This window comes from Ambystoma mexicanum, chromosome 5p (assembly GCF_040938575.1).
Source record: "Ambystoma mexicanum isolate Mex_15411 chromosome 5p, UKY_AmexF1_1, whole genome shotgun sequence".
Classification (NCBI taxonomy): Eukaryota; Metazoa; Chordata; class Amphibia; order Caudata; family Ambystomatidae; genus Ambystoma; species Ambystoma mexicanum.
The window spans coordinates 165,256,078-165,281,125 of record NC_090930.1 but is presented as its reverse complement, the minus strand read 5'-3'; the positions used below and the strand labels follow the sequence as shown (position 1 = coordinate 165,281,125).

The 25,048-nt window shown below is 45.7% G+C and overlaps 1 protein-coding gene across 1 annotated transcript in view; it reads left to right on the top strand.

The window, feature by feature from the left end:
• The window catches only part of ABCB7 (ATP binding cassette subfamily B member 7), a 1,379,199-nt gene that overhangs the window by 14,345 nt on the left and 1,339,806 nt on the right, over positions 1-25,048 (top strand). The gene's annotated exons all lie outside the window — the stretch shown is intronic.

Here is a 25,048-nt window from a genome sequence, read left to right as displayed (position 1 = left end):
CTTGTGTGATTGGAATAAAGCTATTCTGCTTTAGGGGTCCAATGCCTGCTCTTGAAATCAGTGAACTTTGCCCTTCTCGCATCACATCAAGTGCTTGGTGCTAACGGAAGTGGAGGGGACAGGAAAGAGCGAGCGAGATAGAGAGAAAGAGGCAGTTCACGGGAAACAAGGTGGTGGAACCATCCCCCAAGGGTACAGAGCTCTCACTGTCTACACTAACCCTGCCCCTTAGCTTCTCAATTGGATGTATGGCTCCTTTGGTTTGGTATGCTGCACCATGTTGTGAGGCTACTCCTTTTAACTGAGTGTGCTCCTTTGATTCCTGGGCCCACTTCAGCATCCTGTTGAGTGGCTGTCTCTGGAGGAGCGTGTTTCCTACCCACACAAAGGGATCAAAGAGGCGGCATTGTTATTCAGGTTCCTGTCCTGTCACTTGACAGGACCAGCCTGTTTGGCCAGAATACACACCACCTTCCACAGCCCGGCTGGATCCCAGGATCTGACAGGTGTGGGATATCAAATTGGATGTTGCTGCAATGATTAGGAGCAGTTCCATGAATCAGGTGCAAACTCTGGCATGGCTTGTATTTAGAGTTACTCTGCCAGATTAAATTCCACCCCTGCGCTGCAGTGACTTTGGCTGTCACTTCAGCTGTCAAGGGCACTTGGGACCTGAACCTGCTCTGTGCTACTTCAGTGCAGGTGTTGCATTCGGGCTACTGATGCAGCAGTGCACTGGTGTATCCTTTCAGAAATGGAATTACCCACATCTTTTTATTAATTTAAAATAATAAATTAAAAGCCAGTGCTTCTACACCCTTACCAGATGGTAATTCATCAATTCTGGCCCCTTTTAAAAATAAAAAAAATATAATTCATGTGATCTATAATGAAAACCCACCCTCCCTGTTGTGTCTGTCTTCTGCAGTGTGCAGACTCTTTGGCCCTTTTCAGTGTGATCGATGTTTAGGTAAGTATATTATGGCTTGAATGATTTGTTAAGTATGACCTCATGTTGCACAAGTAATGTGGAGCTCCCCATGCATATGCTTTAAAGGAAAAAAAAACATTTCTTAAGAACATTTTATTGCAGAAAGTGTAGTTGCTGGACAGGCTGATGGTAGGAACTTCCCCCAGCTCCACCACCCTCTTCCCCCACAATGGCGCACTGCTGCAAAGGCTTTCGGCTTTGGCCCCTGCTCCGCCCACCTCCACTCCTGAAAAGCAGGACGTCGAGTTTGAGAATGGCAGCAATCCCATTCCTGTGGTCAGCACTGTTATGATCCAGCTGTCGGTGTCCCCCCTGCTGGGGTCTGTGTCGAATCAAGATATTTTATCACCTCTCCCCAACGGGGAGCCACCCCCTTTGGGACTATGGTGGTGAGCCTGCTAAGCAGTATCTCACTCGGGGTGACCAGCCCCCATTACCCTTTTAGGGGACAAGGAAGCCCCAAGTAAGGCTCTGATTACTCAGAGTCCCCACTGTTCGTTGGGTATATGGGGATTGAACCATTCTATAAAGTAGAGCCCTTCAATTTTAAATGTCTTGGCTGCTGACCCCACTCTTTGATCACTGTGCCTATCCTGTTTCTCTTGTTCAAGAGTGAAATGTAAAAGGATCAAAGACCATATCTGCGGGGGAAGAGTCGGCTGGAGCCAACCTGCAAACAGCTGAATCCTTTGCTGTGCTGCTGGACAGATCAATCCTGGAGGCAGGACTACTTCCGATATATGGCGGAATCCCGGTCCCTGTGGAACAGTACCAAACCCATGAAGGTGTAGAGCCCAAGGGGCCGAGGTCCCCTTAAGCGGAAGACCAAGCCGCCGCAGACACGCTGCACCAACATTCAGAAGTACCAAGATCAAGAACCGCTCAGTGAGAGCCAGAGACCACAGAAGTGCGGCCCCATAGTCACTGAAGCCACTGCCTCCCCTGGTGAGGAATGCTGCCTTTAATCTAGGTAGGCAGCCGACACGAAGGAGAGGGAGGAGGGCAGTGGAGCTCCGAAGCACTCGTGGAGGGGGTGAGGATACTGAACTACGCATATGGCTAGAGAGGCGTCTCTCACACTGGTTCTCAGGACCCAGTTCTCCTGGAAAGGGGCGGGGGTTGGGCATTGAACCATGCATACTTGTCAGTGAGGCTGCACATCTCACAGTGGGTGGGAGACCAGGACCCTTTGGGGGGGGTGAAGCTATTGAATCGCGCATGTGTCCACTGAAGCTGGGAAACCTACGCTTGATTTGAGAGTCCCAGTGCACCATAAGAGGGTGAGGAAATTATAAACTGCTAATGACCAGTGAGGCCAGAAAGCCCAGGTTTGGTTAACGGAGAAACCAAAATGCCAGAAACGCCCTCCATGGGTGAAATCGAAGTCCAGACCCCACGGGGGAAAAGGGGCAGAATCTTAAGGGAGTCAGAAGCTCTAAAGGCGCAGAAAGTCCAGCCAGTGCTGTGAAACTCAACGATCCACAGAAGGTTAAATGCAATAATTTGCAACAGGCAAGCAAACCGGAAGGTCCAGGCCAAACCAGGAAAATGAATCGGATAAGGAATACAGTTGTGGCACACCTATGGCTATGTAGGCTGGAAAGTCCAAGTTGGGCTACCAGTGAAATAAGGAATCTAGAAACGCCCAAGGGCCCACGAAGGGGTAAGAATCCTAAAGGAGACGGAAGGTCTTAAGGACCAGAAAGTTCAGCCATGGCTGGGAAACGGAGCGATCCGTGAAGGTTTGAGGAATGCAATAATTTGCAATGATCCATGGCACCAAGAGGTCCATGCTGGACCACAAAACAAATCAGATAAGGAATACCCGAAACACCCTGCAAGGGTGGGCAAGAGACAGCAGAGCTTTTTATCTTTTTGTACAACATAGTTACAAAACACAAGAACAATTGCTAAAGGTGAAACTATTTGAGCTAAAACAGGACATTGGTGAGGGGTCAGAAGTTCTGTTTTTTAGAGGATCAAGAAGGACATAGGGCCTCATTACGAGTAAGGCGGAATGGGTTAACGATGTCCGCTAATGGATGCGGACCCGTTATTCCCATTCACCCTGATTACGAGGTCCCCTCGCGGGACCCAGGTGTCCTTACCCGGTCCCGCGAGGGGACCAGGGAGCTAACAACGGGCCGGTCGTAATCGGCCCGTTGTTAGCTCCCGCTCCCATTCCCATTGAGCCCTATGGGGGCTCAAATGGGAATGGGGAAGGTCCGGGCCCGGGTTCCCTGAGGGAGGAATTACCGGGCCCTCTGAACTCGGAATGGCCCGGTAAATCCCCATTCAGGGGACCTGGACCCAGTTTTGGAGGCCGCCAGGCTGCCAATAGCGGCATGGCTACCGCCAAACCCGTAATCTGGCCCATAGGCCCTGTTTGAATTGTATTTGACCTGCAGCTGATAGACAAACATTGTTTTGTACTGTACCAGCAGGCTGAGGCCAGAAAGGACTAAAGATACAATTGGTTGGGGATCGCGCGCCAGCCCAATCCCAGAGGGGAGTTGAATACTACTAGAGGCTGGGGTATGTTTCTGTATTGTTAGTGGTAGGGTCAGACATTAGGACAGAATAGGTGTTTGGACAGAAAACTAATGTTATTTTGCCAGACCCCCTGAGAGCACCAGTTTGCTGTTTTGTAGAATGGAGAACTATCATCATATAAGTATGGATAGGACAGGTGGTTTCTTTAATTAATCTGAACCAGTTAAAAACGTGTAGTTCTCCGATGTCTGATTTACGATGGGTCTCAGCAGGCCACTTCACTTTTTGCAATCGAGTGGTGACGGGGTGGAGGGTTGTTACCTGATAGAGATCTGCTTTGCAGTGGTGGAGAGAGCAGGTGGTCACAGCCCACTCTCAATTTAGGCACATCAGAGCGCCTGTTTCAGTAAATGGTGGCAGTTCTTGCAGGAGCACAGCAACATCAGTTGTCCTCAATGATCTGGAACTGCCGGGCTCATTCCTGGTGTGGCCATGGCCCAGGAGAAGTGTGCTGAGAAGCACATGAAAATAGTAAAGGGTGGATTCCTTTTTCATACTGGATCTGCTAAAGGATGATGGATTTCTTCTAGGTTTAGAAACACACTTAAGTGCCAATGGGGGCAATACGAGCATTTCAGGGTAATTGGAGAGGTGGACTTTAATTTGAGCCGCTAGTGTGTACGTTATTCCATTGTTCCTCTCCACCATCCTGTGATGCACTCAGCGGTTCCCCATGGAACTTGCCTTCTTGTTCTCAGGGATCTACAAACACCCTCCCCTTCTTTCAAACCCTTAGATCAGGTTCCATTACAGCCTGCTGACAACCACCCTAACTTTTCTGTTGGCCATCGCCTCTGGTCGTGGAATAGGGGACATGGCCATGAGCCTGCATTCCAGTTCGGGCAGAAGATGGGGGTGGTACAGCATCCGCCCCAAGTTGTGGAAATGTAATGTCTACCTTCCACTTCATGCAGGAGATTGAAGAGAACGGGGTTCCATGGGAGGGGGGGCCGGGGAGGGCGAAGTACAGGCCCCACATGCACTATGCGTCTAGCAAGCTGGCTGTCTGTCACATTTGGCACTTCAAACAATGGCCATAAGCCCATCTCTGCTACCATTCATAGATGGATTACGTTTTCCATTACATTAGCTATTTGCCACTCTCCTGCCTGCAGTAATTCATGGTGGTTCCTCATGGGGGTGGGGGGGACGTGTCCTTTGTAGGCTTTGGTGGAGCATCAGTTGACAAAATGTACACAACTCCCACTACATTTATCTGCTCTTACAAACTCGTGTGGTGGTGGTGGTGGTGAGGGAGGAGGTGGGTGAGGTTGTGTCTTCAGACTTTGGAACTGCAGATTAGGTTTATGCTAAGGTCATGTTTGGCTTGCTCTTTACTTACAGACATACTGCTTGGTAGGACCTCCAGTAAGGATACGCGTGTAATGCCCCCCAACCCCATCCCGGCCTGAATGTCGTTGGCTTAGCATATAACAGTAAGTGGTGTGTGTGGTTGTGGATTTTCTTCATAGGTAACATGATTTATTTATTCATTTTTTCAAAGGTGCTAAAATATATAAGGGATCAGACAGTTTATCGTTGCCTAGACTTTATGTAAAAGGAATTGGGGAGAGTGTCGTGGGGGGCTGCACCTCTCTTAAGTAAGGACTGAGACTAGTAAAGCCAGCACTCGCTGTAATGAAGATTACTCTTATTTAATGTGCTCTATTTTACTTGTAATCTATGGGTAGAATAGGCTATTTCACTTAACAAGCCACATACACCACAGCACCCCTTAGTATACGTCTCTGGAGGTTCACCTCACAGTTCAGATCCGCGAAGTAATTCCCCACTAGATGGTGACAAATTGTGGCTTTGTGCTGGTGGTGACCCTTCAAGGATGGATTCTAGGTAGTGTGTGCGGCCCATTATATAATAACCGGTTCGGTTTATTTATAGAGCGCACGTTCCCCCCACTTGGGCATCTCGACGCTGATGACTGATGTTTGTTAACCAGCGCAATAGCACTCGTTTTTCCTACCTCTGAAGGATAAAGGGCTGAGTGGGCCTGTTGGGATTGGAGCCTGTGACTAGGACTTCAAACACAGAGCCTACAGCAGATGCATTAGTCCACTGAACTGCCGTTCCTGATCCAGTAACTGTTCTAGACTATTGTACTGTTTCATTAAAGGTATACTGTACCGAGATTTTAATGGGGCCTGAGTTACGATGAGTCATACGGTGAAAACCCTGACGCACAGGAGCTACTTCCAGCTCCTGCTCTAGGAATTCCCATTTTTTTAAACCGAAAATGGAGGCCCTACTAGATGGTGCTAATGTCTTGGATTTTTGGCAAAGCACAGCTCGGACTGGTTTCTTTATGAAAAAGCGTTTTCACCAATGAATGTTAAATATAAGTTGGTGTCATGGAGGTATCGCAACTTGAAGGAAGTTTGATGGGCTTTTTTCCTGGCCTACGAATGAGCCCCGTTTCAAAGGATATATTTCTTTTGTCTGTTAGTTGAAGGAGGAAGCGTATGACTGCTCGATTGGGCTGGCTTTCTGTTCCCAGACATGGTGAAACATCCAGAACAAGAACAAATGTTTGTGTTCTGGGTGGACAGGACACCCCTTCTGGAAGGCTCTTAATCTGTCCCTGCCTTCTCAGTCTAGGAAAGCAAGCCATCCTAACTGTAGGTATGCGAGAAAGGTTTGCTATGGCTAAAATATACTGTACAAGTGTACTACATTTGTATTTAAATGTATTGTTTTATATAGCGCCTTAATACAAGGCGCTTTACAGTTAACAAAAACACATCGAACATCGAACAGTAGAAGCAATAACATTGTACATGAATCAAACCATAAAATCGGCATTTAGAAAAATTTGCATGGAGGAGAGGAGGGGGTAGGGAAGGACAGAGAAGGAAAGAGTAATGAGTGAAGTGAGCAACAAAAGAGGAGATCTCAGGAGAGACGAGAAAAGATGAGCACAATAGGGAGAAGGGTATTTGAAGGAAGGTGAGAATGGAGAGAGGGGGAAAGGTATCAGGGAAGGGAGTGAAGAATTGCTTTCAATGAGGAGCGGAAGGAGGAATTGGTGGGGGGAGGAGCGGATAGAGAGGTAGGGAGTTCCAGTGTAAGGGGGCACGGAGCTGAAAGGAGCGAAAATGAGAAGAGGCACATGGTGGTGGGGTAACAAAGGAAGAAGAGATCAGCAGCACGAAGGGAGCGAGAGGGGGTATAGAATGAGAGGAGAGGTAAGGAGGAGAAAGGTCATGAAGAGATTTAAAGACAAGACAAAGGAAGTGAAATTTATGTTGTGAGAGGAAAGGAAGCCATCCTAGGTCAATTTTTAAAAAGGATAAGGTGATGATGTATTTAAAAGAACTTCCTTTTAAATGGTTGTAACATGTATATTTATTAAGGTTTTGTCTGAAATAATCGTTAGACAAGTCAATTATAAGAAGCTTAAATGTACTTTTATTTTCCTGATTTCTTCTGCTGTAGTCATCTCGCCCAGGTTGTTGAATCCTAATTCTCACAATCCACTGAAGAAAGCCGAACAAATACATGTTAAATGATAGGCCGCAATGACTGCACCTTATGTTCCCTACAGCAGACCTCGTTGGCAAAAGACAAAAGGCTCAGTCCTCCTTATTTCAGAACCACGACCCGTTAGATAGTTTAACTGTATAGATTTAGTTTTTTGGCTGTGCTTTTGCAATACATTTTTTGAAAGAGAACTGTATGTTTCTTTACATTCTGAAGTTGTTTTCTCCAAATATTTGTATTAACATTGTGCTCTTTCATAAGTGACAACTAGTTCCTATATCAATAAACTGCATATTTCAATTCCCACCTAGGCAGCGCAACTGTTAGTCCCTTTTACACGCAACGAAAACAAAAAGCTGAAGCTCAATTAGTGAGGTACGCTTCCATAAAAAAACTTAACTTCAAACTCAATGCATTAAGTGAAAGTGAAATCACATTTACTTTAGCCTCCACTGATGAGTCAAACTGTAAATCAGCAAAAACGGTATCACAACCAAATAGATATGTAGGCCCCATACTTGCAGTGCTTCCCTTTAACACTGCACAACCTCACCTGTCGCTCATCCTCCCTTTAGCCAGATGCTGAGGGGGAGAAAATAGTGAGTGACCCTGTGGGATATGAAAGCAAATTGAACAAATGCAACAAAAAAAGTACAGGTTATAAACCTGAGGACATCAATGTATCCAAAGAACGGATATCGGACTACACAAGCACAAGAACTCTGAAGAGCGTGTAAAGAAAAGAAACCCCCCACCATTAGCGTAGGTAACCATATACTCCAACCAGAGCAGGCAAATCAAGTCCATTGATTAAAGAAATTGGAGGACATTAATGTGCGACAGTTGGGTAGAACACTCGTTCCAAAACTACCTACATTTGCATATAACAGAAGTGCTAATTTGAGAGATTGTTTGGTCAAGACTGGCACAATAACGACCCCCCACCCCCCAACTAAAAAAACCGTCACTTTCCCATGCATGCATTGCAGGTTCGTAACCAAAGGCAACATCATTCACTATCCCATATTAATATCAAATGTTTTGCGACATGCAACACTAACAATTTTATACCATCAGATGCCCATATGGAGTATACTATGTAGGCTAATCAAAGTGACGCTTCAAGCAATGATGGAATGAGCACTGGTCAAGCATACAAACTCGGAACCGGAATGTGTCTGTGGAACGTCATTTGGCTGAAAAACATCACGACACCCACAAATACGTTTCCAAATAGTTGAAGTAGTCACCTGGAGGGTACCACACGAAGATTTGGCCAAAAGACTCAATCAACGGGAACCATACTGGATATAGAGATTGGACTCCATGGCCCCACATGGGATTGATGAGGAAACTGACGTTTTGTGCTTCTGTGACACTTTCTAGCCTATGCTTGTCTCATTTGCCAATATACCTTATTGAACCTGGACACCATTTGGGTGTTAGTTTACTAATCTTCGTACCTTCACCTGAAGGTATGCGTCCATGGATTAAAATGTGCCTGCACTTTGAATTTCTACCTAGACTGTTAGCTACATTCATATGGGTTAGGTAATAGTTGAGACCTTTTTGAGTTTCTTGAGAAAAATACTGTGCAAATGCACTGTGCTTTCTGATTAAGCACCACCACATACAGGGTTTTCTACTTTGACTGCTTGCTTCACTGATGTGGGTAAGATAACCGTATTGTGATCTTTGGTGTTTCTTGTTACAGGTATCCTTGCACTGGATAGTTTAGCATATTTATGGATTTTGCAGTCGCAACAGGTTTTCAACTGTGGCATTACCTACCCTAGAATTTAGCTGGAGAAGTGTAGATCGGTGTTGTAATTATGGAGTGGGAAGTGGATTTGCTCCACTTGCACGACCTATCATGCAGTTTTCCCTTGCAGATAGAATAACGGTAAAAGTATAGACCAACCTCATATCCATATTTCTTGTACATCACTGCACAGCCTCTATTTGCCTATTAACCTTTTAAGTGCCAATGGTACCCCCCTTCCCCCAGTGCCAAGGCCTTTTTTGGTGATTTCGGTATGTCGCCATTCAATGACTTGTAACTTTTTTGTTACATGAGATATCTCGGCCAAATTTGGCCCCTCTTTTTCCCACTTGTAGGCAGTCGTAACGCCACCCAGGAATCCTAGGTTGTTGTAGGGGGGTGAGAGAAAATAACCAAAAAGTGCGATATTTTATTTATTTATTTTTTGTTTTTATTTTTTTCGTTTTTTTAAATGCCAATAAAATGATGTACAAAGAAGCCTGTGGTTTTTTCCTTGTAAGAGCTAGGAACAAATGGGATTTTGTGCTGAATTCCCAGACTTCCTGGCTTTCAAGAACCGGTTGAGTGGAAACAAAAAAAAATTATTTTGATGTGGTTATCAACCGTTTTGTGAGAGGTAGGCGATTTTGGCCATTTTTGCCAATTGGACAGGCGTGGACAGAATGGTAGAAAAGGGTAGGAAAGCCAGATTGGAGGACAGCAAGGCATACATTTCTGAAAAGTAGACAAAATTCCAAGTTTAGGAAGGGGTGATTTGCGCAGGTCAGGCAACAACTAGGTAGGGGAAAATTCCATAGTTTGTGGAAAAAGCAGGAAAATGACTGAAAAAAAGGTATGTGGTGGACATGGTTGGCTTGGTATGGCAATGGCTTCTGTGAATTTTGAGAAAAATAATGCTCCGCTACATTCCCCCGACTCTTGCAGTTAGGAAATCACATATTTTTTGTAGTGTTTCACAAAACAAGCATTACCACAAGTCAAACACTGAGCCATGGTAGATAGGAGTTTTATGCTTGTGGCCTGAACAGACGTACCGGTGTAAATCAGGAAAACCAATGTGGTGAGGAATGGCAAGCACACGTTTTTTTGAAAGGGCACAGGCAGACCTTTTCAAGGGTAGGTGACTTGTGTAGGTTACAAAAGTGTATCATGCCTAAAGCAGCGACTAAATGTAGGGCAGATTTGGGAAATGAAAGGGTTGTGTGTCACAGGCCACCAGCAAATGGGTCGAAACGTTATGAAAACCACACAAACACAACAAATTTCATACCTTCCCGCGTTCCCACACGTGTCCCGATGAAAATGATACCTCACATATGCACCTACCTGGGCACCAAGGGGAAAGCCTAAAACACGGCTAACCCCAAGTCTTTTCCGACAGCTGAATTTCAAGATTTTGTCAGAAGTGCACACTATACAGATATGGGCCTAGGGTGTCCAAGCCACCAAGGAAAACCGGGAATCCCATGCATTTCCGAAAAGAGGACACCCGTGGGACTCTGCAGAGGTCTGACTTGTGCAAATCGGCCCAGAATTTATTACCCAGAAACCCTGGCAAAGTCCGAAATGTGGCGAATACGAAAAACAGCTTCCACACATTTCTCTTGGCTCACCCACCGGAACACGCCGCTAACAACATATGGCGTACCTTCCCGCGTTCCCACACGTGTCCCGATGAAAACGGTACCTCACGTGTGTGGGTGCACCTACCTGGGCGCCATGGGGAAAGCCTAAAACATGGCTAACCCCAAGTATTTTTTGACAGCTGAATCTCAGGGTTTTGTCAGAAGTGCACACCATACAGATATGGGCCTAGGGTGTCCAAACCACCAAGGAAAACTGGGAACCCTATGCATTTCTGAAAAGAGGACACCCGTGGGGATGCACAGAAGTCTGACTTGTGCGAAGTGGCCCAGAATTTATTACCCAGAACCCCCGACAGTGAACATTGTCCCCCCCCCCCTCCAAATATCACACTTTGTCGGGGATTGTGGGTAATAAACGCTGATGTGAAGGTAATCCAGCCCCGGGCAGTGAGGAGGGACCTCCCCCTCACATAGCCTGTGGGTTGGATTACTGTTTTGAGCGATCCCTGCTTCGCTCAAAACAAGGTGCATAAAAGCATGAGGTATCTCGTCCTTGGCAACACGGAGGTAATGTCAAGGATGAGATACCTCGCCCTTGGCACTTAAGGGGTTAATTTCGTTGGTGCCAATAGGGAACCTGTTTTCTCCTGAGAAACCCCTTGACAATAACATTGTATGGATGGGACAATCTCAGCAAAGCATTATTCCTTTTAACTTGGTGTGTTTACATTTGCACGCGTGATACAGCGTCCCTTCATCGGACCCTGTGACGACATTGCGCTCACAAGCGCGTGACGTCAGGGGGACCCCCGATGCTCATTTCAGGATGGGCAGTGTACGGGAGCGCCCGCCATACAATACACATTCTAGTAAGCAGGCCGATCAACATCACATCCTTGTTGAGTAAAACAGCCACATTTGGATTTGTGCACATGGTACACCTTTACTCTTTCTTGTGAATTTAATGAACCTGGAGACACTTAGCTCAATGGTGCAGGGGTTGGGGTGGGAGGGGTGTGTGTGTGTGTGTGTGTGTGTGTGTGTGTGTGTGTGTGTGTGTGTTTACAGCACCTTGAGGGGAGGATGAGAGACACAGATGGGGATGTGCAATGTTAAAGGGAAGCACTGCAAGTATGGTGCCTATATAGCTATTAGGCTGTGATAGCGTTTTTGCTTATTTACACTTTGACTCAGCATTGGAGGCTAAGGTAAATGTGATTTCGCTTTTACACATGCATTGAGTTTTAAGTTAACTTTTCTTTGTGGAAGTGTACCTTCTATTACTAATAGAGTTTCATTTTTTTTGTTTTTCGTCTTTGTATTGTGTTATTTTGCTTTTGTGACTGATTCTGGATTTATGATATGTACGTTGATGATTTGTTTATTGCCTATACAGCGTTTGGCCCTGATGATGGATAGTATCCGAAATGCATAGGCACTTCACAAACCCTTGTTAGCGCAATACTGCCTTGTTGCTGCAGATTTGTAACCTTATATAAAAAAAGACTGTCAAAAACTACTTGTTTCTTTGGATCTATAGATGAGTAGCAAAAATGGTCTCTATTTTTCCTCTTTAAAATAACTACACATTGATTGACTATATGCCCATCTACTAGACGTTAAGAGAGCTTTTGGTTCTAACAGGGGTCCCCTGTGAGTATTTTGTGTTATTCCTTGTACTAGCCCTCTAGTTCCTTCAAAGGATCTTCCCAGGCCCTTGTAGACTTGCTCTCAGCACTCTTCAGACTTTCTCTTCACACTGAGAAATGTAGATGGTCTCTGAACTCTTGCTTACTCTGTACCCTTAGTCTTCACTAGGGCAACTATGATGAGCTTATGTATGACTCTCAAACTTTTGGTACTCTTGCCAACTACTGTAACGAGTACGCAGAGCCCCTGAGTGACCGACACTCTTTACCTTGACAATTCACTGTATATTGAGTTTCATAGTGATTTCCACTCTTCTTAAGTGTTTGCTCCTTGCTGGGACAAGTATGCAGTATTGCTGTCTGAGTGCTCGCTCCCTGGGTCTCCTGCTCTCCCCTTTAGCTGTAGTGTCCGGGTCTGCGTCACTGGATGGGCGTTCTTTTCCGTACTTGGCCAGGGTGGTTCCCTGGTTTCTCGCATGCTGCTACTGTCTCTACGTATCTGCGACAAAAGGAGATTCTCCTGGTTTCTTAGCTACGCCACCACTTCTTTCCTTCGGTTCTCTGGTTGCAGTCCTCTTCCATGTACAGACCACCTCCGAGGTCCCACGCCACCCCTAGGAGGATTTTTGCGTGGCGTGTTCACCCCCTCCCCTAGTTTCAACAGAAAGGGCTCCCTCCCCGACCCCCAAGCCCCTGAGGGAAGTAGTGACTAAATCCCTCGATTCATCACACCACTCAGACCTTGGTGCCACAGAGCATCCTGTTCCTTTTTTTTTTTTTTACATTTTTTTTTCTTCTTTTCTTTAAATGTGTTGACGAATGTGGTTCCTTATGCAATTATGAATAGAGCTGTGGTGTGCGACAACCATAAGTGTTGTGCAAAATTTGGGATCTGAACAGACCTCGGAAGGAAAAAGGTTCTCGCGTATCCATCAAAGAGCAAGACCTTTTGTTCCTTTCTCCAGCTGTAAAGTTTCTATGACCAGGAGAGTGAATATTATGTGAAGCAGAGATGTTAGTTACTCCATTGGTAGGGGGGAATTTTGGACCACAAAAATTTTTTATCAGCAGAAGTGACCGTTAATATACAGAGTATAAAATAGTTAAGTGTATTTACTTCCAGTGGGAGGTTTTGAGGCCATTGCTATATTTTAATGGAGGGTACTTTTGAGTTGGAGATAGTGGTATTGACTGATCATTTAACCCCTGGGGCTTTGGAAGGACCTTTTGGAAAAGGGTTACAGGTGCTGCCTGGTGAGTGTGTAGCATACCCACTTTCCCCTCAAAGGACTACACCTTCTACTCCTCATTCCACCTTACACGTTCAAGGATTGATTTATTTTATTTTGCGCTGCAATCTGGATTCCGTGCTTAGTACTGACACCGGGCTGATTGCCCCTTCTCCCCATAGTGAAAGTTTGAGATTGGACCCAGGCGATCAGTGCAGGAGTAGGGAGGTTGTGGAAAATGTAGTCTTTGTTGAAGGAGGATGCTTTCATGACCTGGCTTTGGATAGAAATTGACCTATTTTTGCCTGAAAATAGTAGCACAGTCCTGGATTTGCTTGAACACTGGGGTGCATTGAAGGCCACCTTGCAGGGACATGCCTCGCATAGAAAGAGGGAATGGAATGTAAGATTAAAGAGTTGGAGGATGCACTCAAAAGGGCATAATGTATCTTCACATGATTGCAGCTGGAGTTGGACCTGGCTGTTTTGAAGAGCCTTCTCTGAGTTAGTGCAGGTACTTGATGGGTGGGCATCAAGGGGAGGGGTTTATTATGAGACAATGTTTTGGGAACAAGGTGAGCAAGCTGGGTCAGCCAATAGGGTAAATACGTTTGAGTCTTATAGATCTGTCGCCACAACTTGATCTGTGACTTGCGAAGTACACATGGCATTAATAAGCCATTTTTGCAATTGTGTGATGGTCCGCATAGGGCAGAGGTTGACCCCATCCACAACTTACTCCTTCATCTTAATTTAATTGTATTGTTCTACAATTGTCTTGCCATTACCAAGTATTCTGAGGTTGAGAAAGCTATTAAGAAAATTAGGAGAAAGGGCACCGGGGTTGGATGGCTAACTGGTACAATTTATAAGTGCTTTAGGAGCATGCTGGCACCTTTACGCTAGCAACTGTTAAGGTCATAGTACAGAAAACTGTTCAGTCAATGCACACAACCTTAATAAACTTAATACCGAAGCCGGCCAAGGATTGGGCCGAATGTGCTTGTTACAGGCCTATTTCCTTGCTTAACTCTAATTTTATTATCTTAGATAAGGTGCTTGCTTCACATCTGTAACTCAGTGATTGGACGTCTAATCCATCCCAGCCAATGTGTGTTTTTGAAGGGTAGATATTGTAGCAACAACAGGCTCCTGTTAGACATAATGCATATCTATAATGATAGGGATGTTGTTGTGGTGGCCTTTTAAAAAAATGTTTATGCTGAGTAAGCATTATTATTCTTTAATGTGATACAGGTTGAAAATAAATTCAAACTTTACACATATTATAAACACATCCTAAATATACAACCATAAAAATCAACATCAAATATAAAAACCGTTTTGAAGATCATATCATAAATTATCAGTATGCAATACATATAAAATTAAATTGAATAAAGATAGAATAAAATAAATAAGAAAGCAAGCAAGTAATTAGGCGGTTGTCATTCGGGTCCAGTTAAGGTCCTAAGCCTAATTTTGTCATTTGCCATACATTATAAAGTGCAATGAATAAATGCATGTTACAAGTATTGGTACAATACTGCCAGAACGACATTTCATGAATGGCTAATAAATCATGTACAAATTCACCCAGAAATTTTATAATCGGGTCTTTCATGGCCTTGCATTGCGTCAGAAGATGCCTAGCTGTTTCTAGGCATGATAAAGATTTACAGAGTCGACATGTCCGCTCATTAGTAGGGATATTGTTTCTAGCTCCTCTGTTGGTTAGAGTAGGCAACTGTTCTAACCGAAACAGAATGATAAATCGTCGGAGTCTTCTGGTAGGGCAGAGATATATATAGGCCTGAGGTCTCCTATACTGATATGTGCGGTATTTCACAAAACTATATGACTTGAGTTTACTCAAATGGGAGAAGTTTTCTAAGCATTTGACCTCATGGACAGTCCTCTTGGAGTTTTTATTACACAGGCTTGGCTTCAGACAGTCCTATATTTCATTATTGTAAAGTCTATAGTGGGGCATACATGTCTATCGAAGGAATGCAGTCTAAGTTTTGGCCTGGGCAGGGGGACAGGACAAGGGGACACATCTGCTCCAGCCCAACTTGGCCATTGAGCCCCTTCTATCATTGATTTGCCAGTGATTAAGGCAGTATCAAATGATGAATTGGTAGTCTAGACCTTCACCTATCGCACATTATTGATTTTAATGGAGGGCTAGATGCTTGCTTGAGACCCCTGCTGGATCTTCTAAACTCTTCGGATGATTTTAGCACAATTAAGTGGGGAAAGATCTAGGTGTTCTCACTCTGTAGGGCTTGCGTGACTGAAGCTGGGCTTGGTTTAAGTGTCCCTGCTAAGAGAGCAGCTTGAGGTGGTCCGAGGACAGTGTGAAATAATTGGACATAAGAGTGGTGAGAGACAGGGGTGGGAGGTGGCTTGAGCTCATGCAGTGAAGCGGTGACTGCTCTGAGCTTGCACTGTGATCCTCGTCTCTGATCCCGATTGAGACATCATTTCTTGGAGATTCTACAAACGGATTCCTGTAGGGAATCCAATTCCTACAGGAACAGCTTTGCCCTGGAGAAAAACTTAAGGGAAGTGGCAAAACACTTCTGAAAGGCAGCAAGCTGGGTGCTCCAAAATGGCAGATGCGCCATCACCATGAAGCTTCTTACGATGGCCTGGGCTACAGTGTGGTCTTAAATTCCAATGCATAGACGCCGAGCCTCCCCTGACAGATGCTGGAGAGACGCCGGCACTGAACACTGAAAATCGCCAGCATTCTGTCGGAGCGGACTGAGTGGCTGGTGACCTCTGCACAGGACAGCTGGAGTGTGAGCGTACATTTGTGGTGTATGTGGCACTTGGAGAGCAGGTGAGCAGTGCAGAGGGACGGTTGAAGGCCCCCTGGGGGAGATGGCGCAGTCTGGCAGAATCCTTTCTCTACAACCGCAGTGGATGGGTTGAGTGGCGGGGACGCACCTACTCGCACCCACGATTGCAAGACGTAGAGGCCCTCTGAACCTGGGAGACAATTTTATCATTTGGGGTTGTATAGCCCAGCTGCTCCCAGTGGGGTTGCCTGCTTCACACAGCGGTCATTGGAGACAAGCTGCGTGCCCTAAACGGTTTGTGGCGTCCTGGCTTCTGGAAAAAAGACGTAGTAGTGCCTGGCCTGCACCACCTGAGCCGCTGCAGTAGCTGCTTGACTCTACCTGATTAGACTACTGCTGGGCACATTATCCCTGAACATACCTGCAGAAGGAGATGAGCGGTATTTAACTTGGGCGTCTGGGAGATAAGATGCCGGAGGAGCAGTGAGAGCCCATTTATGCATTAACAGGACACCAGGGGAGTCAGCTGTGCCTCGAAACCAAACTACAGCTGCACATTGGACCTTGGCAGAGACCTCCTTTTTTATTAACCTACAGGAGGGGGGGGTTAATTGCACGCCAGCAATTGCTCCCCGACCTGCACTTAAACTGATTTCATTTCTTCCAGCATGTCACCTACCAAAGAACAAAGGCACAATAATTGACTCCTTTAGCAATCAACGTAAGAACCATGACCCAACTTTAACGGTGGTAGCAGAACAAGAGAAACCTAACCTGTAACCTACGGACACACAGAAAAACTAGGTCCTTGCTGCTATAGCTGCTTTGGGATCCTCTCTGGAAACCAAATTTGACAAGGTCAAGATTGAAGTCCAACTACTGCAGCAGGAGGTATGCACATTGGCAGAAAGAGTTACCAACGCGGAATCACAGCTGAAAGAAACCATTGCCACCACAGGCGACCTTGTGATGCGAGTTAAAACGCTGGAGACACTTTATGCCATCCTGGAACGAAGAGCAGAAGATGCAGGGTGATCCCGCAGGAGTAATGATCACGTGCTGTGACTTCTGGAGGGCGTGGAAGGCCCGGACACCTATATCAAAAATCTAATCCTACATGAAATCGGCCCTGGGAAGTTATCACAGGGCTTTGCAGTAGAAAGGACACACCAATCACTTCAGAAGAAACCCCCACCGGGGTCCTACCCCAGAGCCATCCTCCAGTTCTCCAGGGAGGGGGGCGAAATACAAAGAGGTAACTCAAAGATCACCTTGTACCCGGACTACAAACCAGCAGGGCAAAAAGCGAGAAACATGTTAATTCCCACCAAGACGAGGCTCGGGCAACTTAAATAATGCTTATGTATCTCTAGGATGAATATATGCTCTAGGATGAAGGTGCTATACAGTGGCAAATCGCACTTTTCTGATATCCCAGTTGAGATAAACATGTGGATGGGTCTGTCATGACCCCAACAGAATACAGGGCACACACTCGCACAACAGCGGAGGAAGGCATAGCAACCCTGGCAAGGTTTGGACACTAAAGGTCGCTGGCTGGTGTAGACCTCTATTGACAAGCAGTGGCAGCATCCACCAAATTGGCCGACAGGTTGGGACTCTGTACAGAACTCGAGATGGGCCCCCAGACAGCCCATGCCTCGTGTGCCTGGTGGTCTAGTGTTGCAGGGTGCAGCCCAGGGCTATAGAACCACACCGTGGGCCACACCCTGTCTTTAGCGTTTTTCCTGCTGACTTTGTAAGCGGTGTAACGCGTACCGCTCTGCCTGTTTTCACGTGCAGGAGGATTCCTGCATCCCGGCCGCTTGCCGGGCTCTCCGCTTACCTGATTCCAAGCTCAGGAGGATTCCTGCAGTCTACTTGCTCACCGGACTCCTCGCCGACTTGAGATCTGATTGAGGGATGGAATGCTTCATCGATCCTGCTCTGCAGCGCCGCTTTGCTCCTAGAACAGAGAAAACACACTAAGCATTCAAAAAGTCAGATCCACGCACTCTCCGAGCTCCCCTCACCCCCTTTAAACATGCTTACCTGATTCTACGAAGTACCACACTTCACCCGCTAGCGCTCCAGTGATTTCCAGCGCAGCAGCTACCAGCAGGGCACAGCTTCTCCGCACCTGCAGAGAAAAAAACAAGATACAAGCACATTATTGGAGCACAAATTGCGCTCCACGCCGCATCATCCATAGGGCTTGGGGAAAGCTGCCAGAGAGCAGAGAAGGACATTCGCAGCACTATATGGACGTTTACCTGTAAGAGCATCACGTGCACCGCAGCTGAACTGGGCCACCAATCACCAGTGAAGGAACTGGATCACATGCCTACCTGGCACCTTGGGTGCGCAACGTTAATACTAAAGGTGAGCCAGTCTGCTTGTCTTGCCAGTCGGCAATCCTTGAGGGTACAGAAGGGAGGTCGGGTGGGGGGAGCAGGAAGACAGACACTAATACCCTTCACTTGTTTGTGCATAGGTTCATATCCAGTTCGTCCCACAACTATTCCTAGCAGTACTGGGGGAAACCTTACCAAACCACTCCCAACTGCACCATACGCTGGCCAATAGCCATTCAGAGGAACAGTGGGGAGGGTGTGGCTTGGGCTACGCATCCCATCGCAGAGGGCCACAGACCCCTGAAAGGAGAACAGAGCAGCCCTCCAGATCCTCTGTGAAGAGAAGCATCTCGCACCTTTGAGAATTCCAGCACATTTCCACGCTCTCTAAACGGCCATGAAAAGTCCATTCCAGAAAGAACTAATTGGATAGGGTAGCGCACTGTGAAACGCTACACTTGGAACCTTTCAGTGACTCCATGTGAGGGGTCTTGGTGTCTCATTGGTACATCCTTCTTATGTACGGTGGGGGAGACGTTTTTTTACCCACTGCTGAGCTTGGTCGGCGTCGTTCAGGTTGATACCTAGTACCAATTTTTTGCTGGCTCACTTGCCTTGTACATATGGCCATGGTAGGCCTACGGAGTACAGGCATGCCTGAACTTGGAAATCCTGTTGTGCAATGTTCGACTTTTGAATCTGTTTTTGCGCGAGTTGGGTTGTGTACACCATGCTCAGGGGTTTTGTTTTTCTCTTGTTTAAAATACCCATTCTGTGACAAGATGCTTGTATTGTATGTGATACATCACAGTGGGAATCGAGATGGAAGAAACCCCTTGCCCCTCAGAACTGTGGTATTGTCATGCGGCTGGTCACGGAAGCGTGGGTGCAACGTGTATGCCTCTGGATGGCCAACTGTATTCACTGTGTCTTGTATAATAGCTGCATAGAGATGAACATAATTGGTTATGACTCAAATGACACTATGGACTAGGAATGTGAGGGGTCTTGGAACCTATATGTGCAGGAACAGGGTGAAATCCTACATGCACCGTAAAAAGATATTTATAGCTTTCCTTCAGGTAACCCACTTGACTGCAAAGGATCAGGAGGCTGTCATAAACCGCTAGGGCAGGACTGCCAATGGGGCTACATATTCCAAATTTGCTAGGGGAGGGCCTATGTGAATAGCTGATCACTTGCCATTCCAATTACTAGCTCTAGATAGGGACACGGAAGGCCGATACATAATCCTGAAGGCGTATCTGGGTAACAAAGAAATATCCATTGTAAACTCTTATTTCCCCAAACCATTTGATACCGTCTCATATCCGGGCACTGCGCACTCGCATTGTCTTAAAACGTCTTTCTTTATATGGTGTGATGACTTTAATTGTGTACGAGATGTGATGCTGGACAGATCTGTACCACTACGGGATGGCCTGTCCCCCCGCTATCAATGCCCTGAATAACGCAATCACTAACTTAAACTTGTTGGATGTTTGGAGGGAATTACATCCAGGGGCTACAGTATTCTTTTTATTCATCCCCCCACACAAGATGCATAACAGAATAGACTATATTTTTGTGGAGGTGAGGTAGCTGGCCAAATTCATCAGTGCCGAATACATGGGCTATGCAGTGTCTGACCACTCCCCCTTGCGAATGCCCACAGAAGCCCTTTGGACCCCCTTTTTAAAGAACAACTTCGCACTACACTGGTCTCCTTACTGGAAGACCATGTGCAGAGCGTAGACACTTGGACTGTTTGGGAAACCCCGAAAGTAGCAATTCCGGGTAGAAGTCCTTGCCAGCGCTGGGTGCATCCGCAGGAAGTTGAGAGGAATTGGAGGCCTTGGAGGGCAAAATTGGCACTCTCGTGAGATTGCTCCCTGACCTACAGTCGGTCAAAGGAGAGCTAAGTGAGACCAGATTCCAGTGTCTAATGGCGTGGGAAAGATTGTCAAGGTTTGATTATGCTACCTGAACGGCTCGGGTGCATACTGAAGGAGACAAATCAGGGAAACTATTCGCTTGGCTGTGCAGGCGAGAGTATCCTAGACCTCTGACTACGTTATGTATGACGAGTGTGGGACTTCATGGCGAGACCAGGGGGACAATCAACAATATATTTGCCGACTACTATATAGAAACAATTCACAAATATCTCCTGAAGAAATATGAGGTCTTTGCAATGATCTGACTCCTGAAACGTACTGATAGCCAAAAAGACTTTCTGGATAGACCCTCTATGCTGGGCGCAGCAATGACTTCCTTTTCCACTGGTAAAACACTTGGAAGCGATGGCCTCCTGGCAGAATTCTATAAAATTATCAACCCACCTTGGCCGTCACACTACTGAAGGTCATTGAGGAGGCCTATGATAGAGGTATACTTCCGGCCACCATGCGGCAAACCCTGATAATACCTATTTTTAAACCTGGAAAGCCAGCTGTGGCGCGCGATTCAGTTATCCTCCCTCTACCCCCCGAGCCATAACACAATGTTAGCTATACGTCTCCGTAAGTGTATTTTAGCCCTAATACACACTGATCAAAATGGGTTAGTTCCAGGCCGCAACACCACCCTGAATTCGAGTGGACTACAACATGTCATTGATGAAACCAATTCCTGCACTGAACACTATGTAGTGGCATCGCTGGACGCTGTTAAAGCTTTTGACTCTGTATACTGGTAGTGGATTATTGCAGCGGTACAGTGCTTTGGGAGGAACTTCATTTGTTGGGTTAAACTTTTTATATTCTTCCCCCAACAGCCAGGGTAAGATCTGGTAGACCGATATCGGGACAATGGAATATACAAAGGGGGAAAACGGCAAGGATGCCCACTTTCACCCATGCTCTGTATACTAGCCTTGGAGCCACCGGCTGGGTAGGGAATCTTCACAACTTATCATCTTATATGCAGACGACGTGCTGCTTTATCTGTGTGAAATACAACGCAACCTACCAATGGTATTCGACGTCTTAGATGACTTTGGAAAGTTATCAGGGATCTCCTTTAACAATCGGGAATCATGTCTCTTCTCCCTGGCAGGACAACGCGGGGAGAACAAAGCAGACTTACCGTACTGGGAATACAAATCGCACACACCCCTAGAGACCTGCACGTATTCAACACACAAAGGGTAGTGGAGGGTGTCAAGAAGTCAATCATATTCTGGTCTTGGTTACCCCTCTCCCTCATGGGCAGGGTGGCTGTCACCAAAATGATCATAGAAGCTACCTTTTTACTTTGTTTAATTTTTTTTTTTTTTTTTTTTACTATTGAAGGCATACTCCGGGACTTCTTGTGGGACCCAAAAAGACCTAGATTGGCACTTCATGTCCCTCACATTTCCTTTCCTGGAGTTATACTGTCTGGCTGCCCAATTTAAGTTTTATTGTGAAATGGTCGTCAGACGAATTTACATCTGAACATGAGCTACTCCACACACTAGTGAGACTTGCTTGGCTCAGGGATAGATTGTGGCTTTTGTTAAATCGCACGGACCCTCCACCATTGGTAATGCAAGTGGGTAGACAGATCTGGACTAGAGTATTTGTTACCTCGACTGCAATACCCCTACTCCCCTAATGTCCCGATTCTGGCCGGTACATGTGCCAACTTACACGAGATAAAGGATATCCGATGCTGGGAAACGGCGGGATAAAACCGCCTGGGCCGATATGCATGAAAATGGGCCAAACGGGGATCTGAAAATGGGTCATACAGGGATCTGAACAACCTTATACAACAGGAAGGACGACCTAGAGGACCATTCCTGAGATATATAGGGTGGGGGGTTGCAAGGGTTGTCAGATGCAATTGGAGTGAATGAATGGCCTGTGGAGCCGCAAGAAAACGCTTTCCTGCCTCTAATGTACCTGTTTCCAGACTGTATAGGCACTTACTGTACGCGGCTGGTGTTAAACCTGTTAAACTGAAAGCACGCTGGGGGACAGATTTTGGTTTAGAAATCACAGATAAATAGTGGGAATTGGCGTTCAGCTTTGTTAAGAATGTGACCCGTAACGCCAGATTCAGGTTAATACAAATGAATGTGCTTCATCGCACTTATGTGACGACCCCCCTCTAGAGTTGGCAAATTTAAACAGGGTGCATCATCCACCTGCCCCTGGTGCCACCAGGATGAGGCCCATCTAATGCATATGTTGTCGACATGCACAGTGGTACAGCGGTTCTGGTATCGAATCACACAGACTTGTGAAAATGCTGGAATTAGCAGGTACCACTGGACCCTGCTTGAATGCCCTTTGGGTATATACCCCAGATTGCGTAAGCACAAACATGTTACTAAATTCTTGGACCTAGCATGTACACTAGCCAAATGTTTGGTAATGTCATGGAAATCAAAAAAGGGCCTGCAATTTGAAGTATGGTTCAGGGAGTTTGCAACTTCTTACCCACTCTATGCAACTACCCTTCTTTACCTGATTCTGATTGGCTGCATTTATGTGTGGCAGGCTGCATTTATGTGTGGCAAGGAGAAGGTCCAAAGAGCCTCATGCTCGAGTCTTCTGGGCACCTACGAAAAGGCCACGTATGACGGACAAGGTAAGGTTTTTGACTTTAAGATGTGGGGTATGGTAAATGAGTTGTAGGTCTAATGCCCATTCCTTGGTGCGCTATGCACCTGACTAAAAACTTTGTTTGAAGCCTTGCTTTCACTTTCTGTGTTTAAAAAAAAAAGTGTGTGTGTGTGTATATGTGTGTATGTATATGTGTGTATGTATATGTATGTATGTATGTGTGTATATATATATATATATATATATATATGAACAAGCGCTGAGTGGTGCGCAAAATGCGTCTTTTCTAGCAGGATGGCGTCCTGCCTCTGTTGAGCCCTTGTCACTGACCTACTGCGTGACAATTTTTGTCTGTTTTTAAAACAAGTAAACCGCATGTTATTTAAATACGGGCTGAGGTGTATTTTCTTCAGTACACTGATTGCACTCCTTGGTCCCAAATGAGTTGAGGAAATCATGAAACCAGAATGCCAAATTATTTCACTTTTTCTGTTTTAAAAAAGTTTCATCAAATTATTGCACATCCTCATGGCAGGTAAAAAGTTCTCACAAGCCACTCACATTGTGGCCCTCCCAAGGTGACTGGCGCATAGTAGATGGAGTCTACGCGTTTTGTGGTCCACTGGCCGCTTGTTCACAACTAATGATCCAACCATTGTAGGGGGTTAAAATATCCCATGTGACATGTGGACAGACATACAAAGAGGACTACCCACTCTATCTGTTAAGGAAACCCAGTCGGCCATTTTGGAAAGGGTCTGTTGTATAGGTCGGGTTTACTGTACCCAGACTGCCAATAGTGTTACATATAGCGGCCCTTCTGTTAAGTAACAAGTCATGAGCTCCCATTTAGTAACGGTGCCAATATTTTACATATGGTTTACGTATCCTAGCACAGTGCTTGCCATTGCTTTGTTACTTTGTAGTGTAAAATGTCAGACCTAATGCATAGCCATGTAAATCCTAGGTCACATTCAAAAACAGCTATATAAATAATGCTGCATGGTAAAGGTAATGCAGTGCTTATTTACGATACTAAAATGCATTTCATATTATTCGCAGCGTAGCTGTAACGTGCATAATATTCGCAGCATGGTTATGTTTCTTCAGTACACTGATTACTAACTGTGGAGATCTATGTGAAAGTCCATATTTCCATGTGTAGCAGTTTAAGAAGGGGATGTTGTAAGGCCTCCCCTGACCGACTTCTTTACCAAGATTTCCAAAACCGGGTTTAAAATAAACAAACTGGTCGGTGAGGTTTTGGGAGCAAGTTTATATTCAATATGTGTTGCTACGCTACCGCACTCGCCCTCCATTCCTTCTGTGATTGCTTTTCATCCATTACCGAAAAGTTTGTAATTGATCATCTGTGTAATAGTTAATTAGATCAAAGCAACCTACAACTTCCTTATGTGTGTTGGAGAGTATGTTCGCACTGGTGATGCTAGGTTTCAGATCTCTGCAGACTAATTTGGCCAGATCTTGTTGGCGCTTAAACAAGTTGGGATATTACTTTTTAAAAGGCTGAATAGCCGAACTAGGAACACCTTCGATTTACCTCCAGTCAGTCTGGATGTGCTCTAGTTGCACTTAAGTAAACTCGCCACTCTTTGTGTGGGCTGAAATCTCTTTGGTACTTTGCTGTTATAAGCAGCTGCAAGACCCATCCCTAGGAACTCCAATTTGAAACTAATTGATCTTATATTTTTATTATTGAAAATGATCTAATAAAACTGCCAGCAATTATTTTATAACCAATTGCTGACAAGAATATAAGCAGAGACCTGGAAGCACAAGATAACCCAATTCGAAACTGGGAGAGAATGTTGCTCTCAGCAACCTTGCTGTGCTAAAAACAATCTTTGAGAGACAGACTCCATGAGTGCACATGGATTTACGACCTATACCGTGCTCATCAAGTTCCTGTTTTTGTTTATTAATTTTGAGCGCAACTAGAAAGATGAGAGAAATAGTGAGGCAGGGAAATTCTAACTGTCCCTGCCTCTACCCAGGGACTATGCTTAATTTGCGCCATTGAGCCGCCT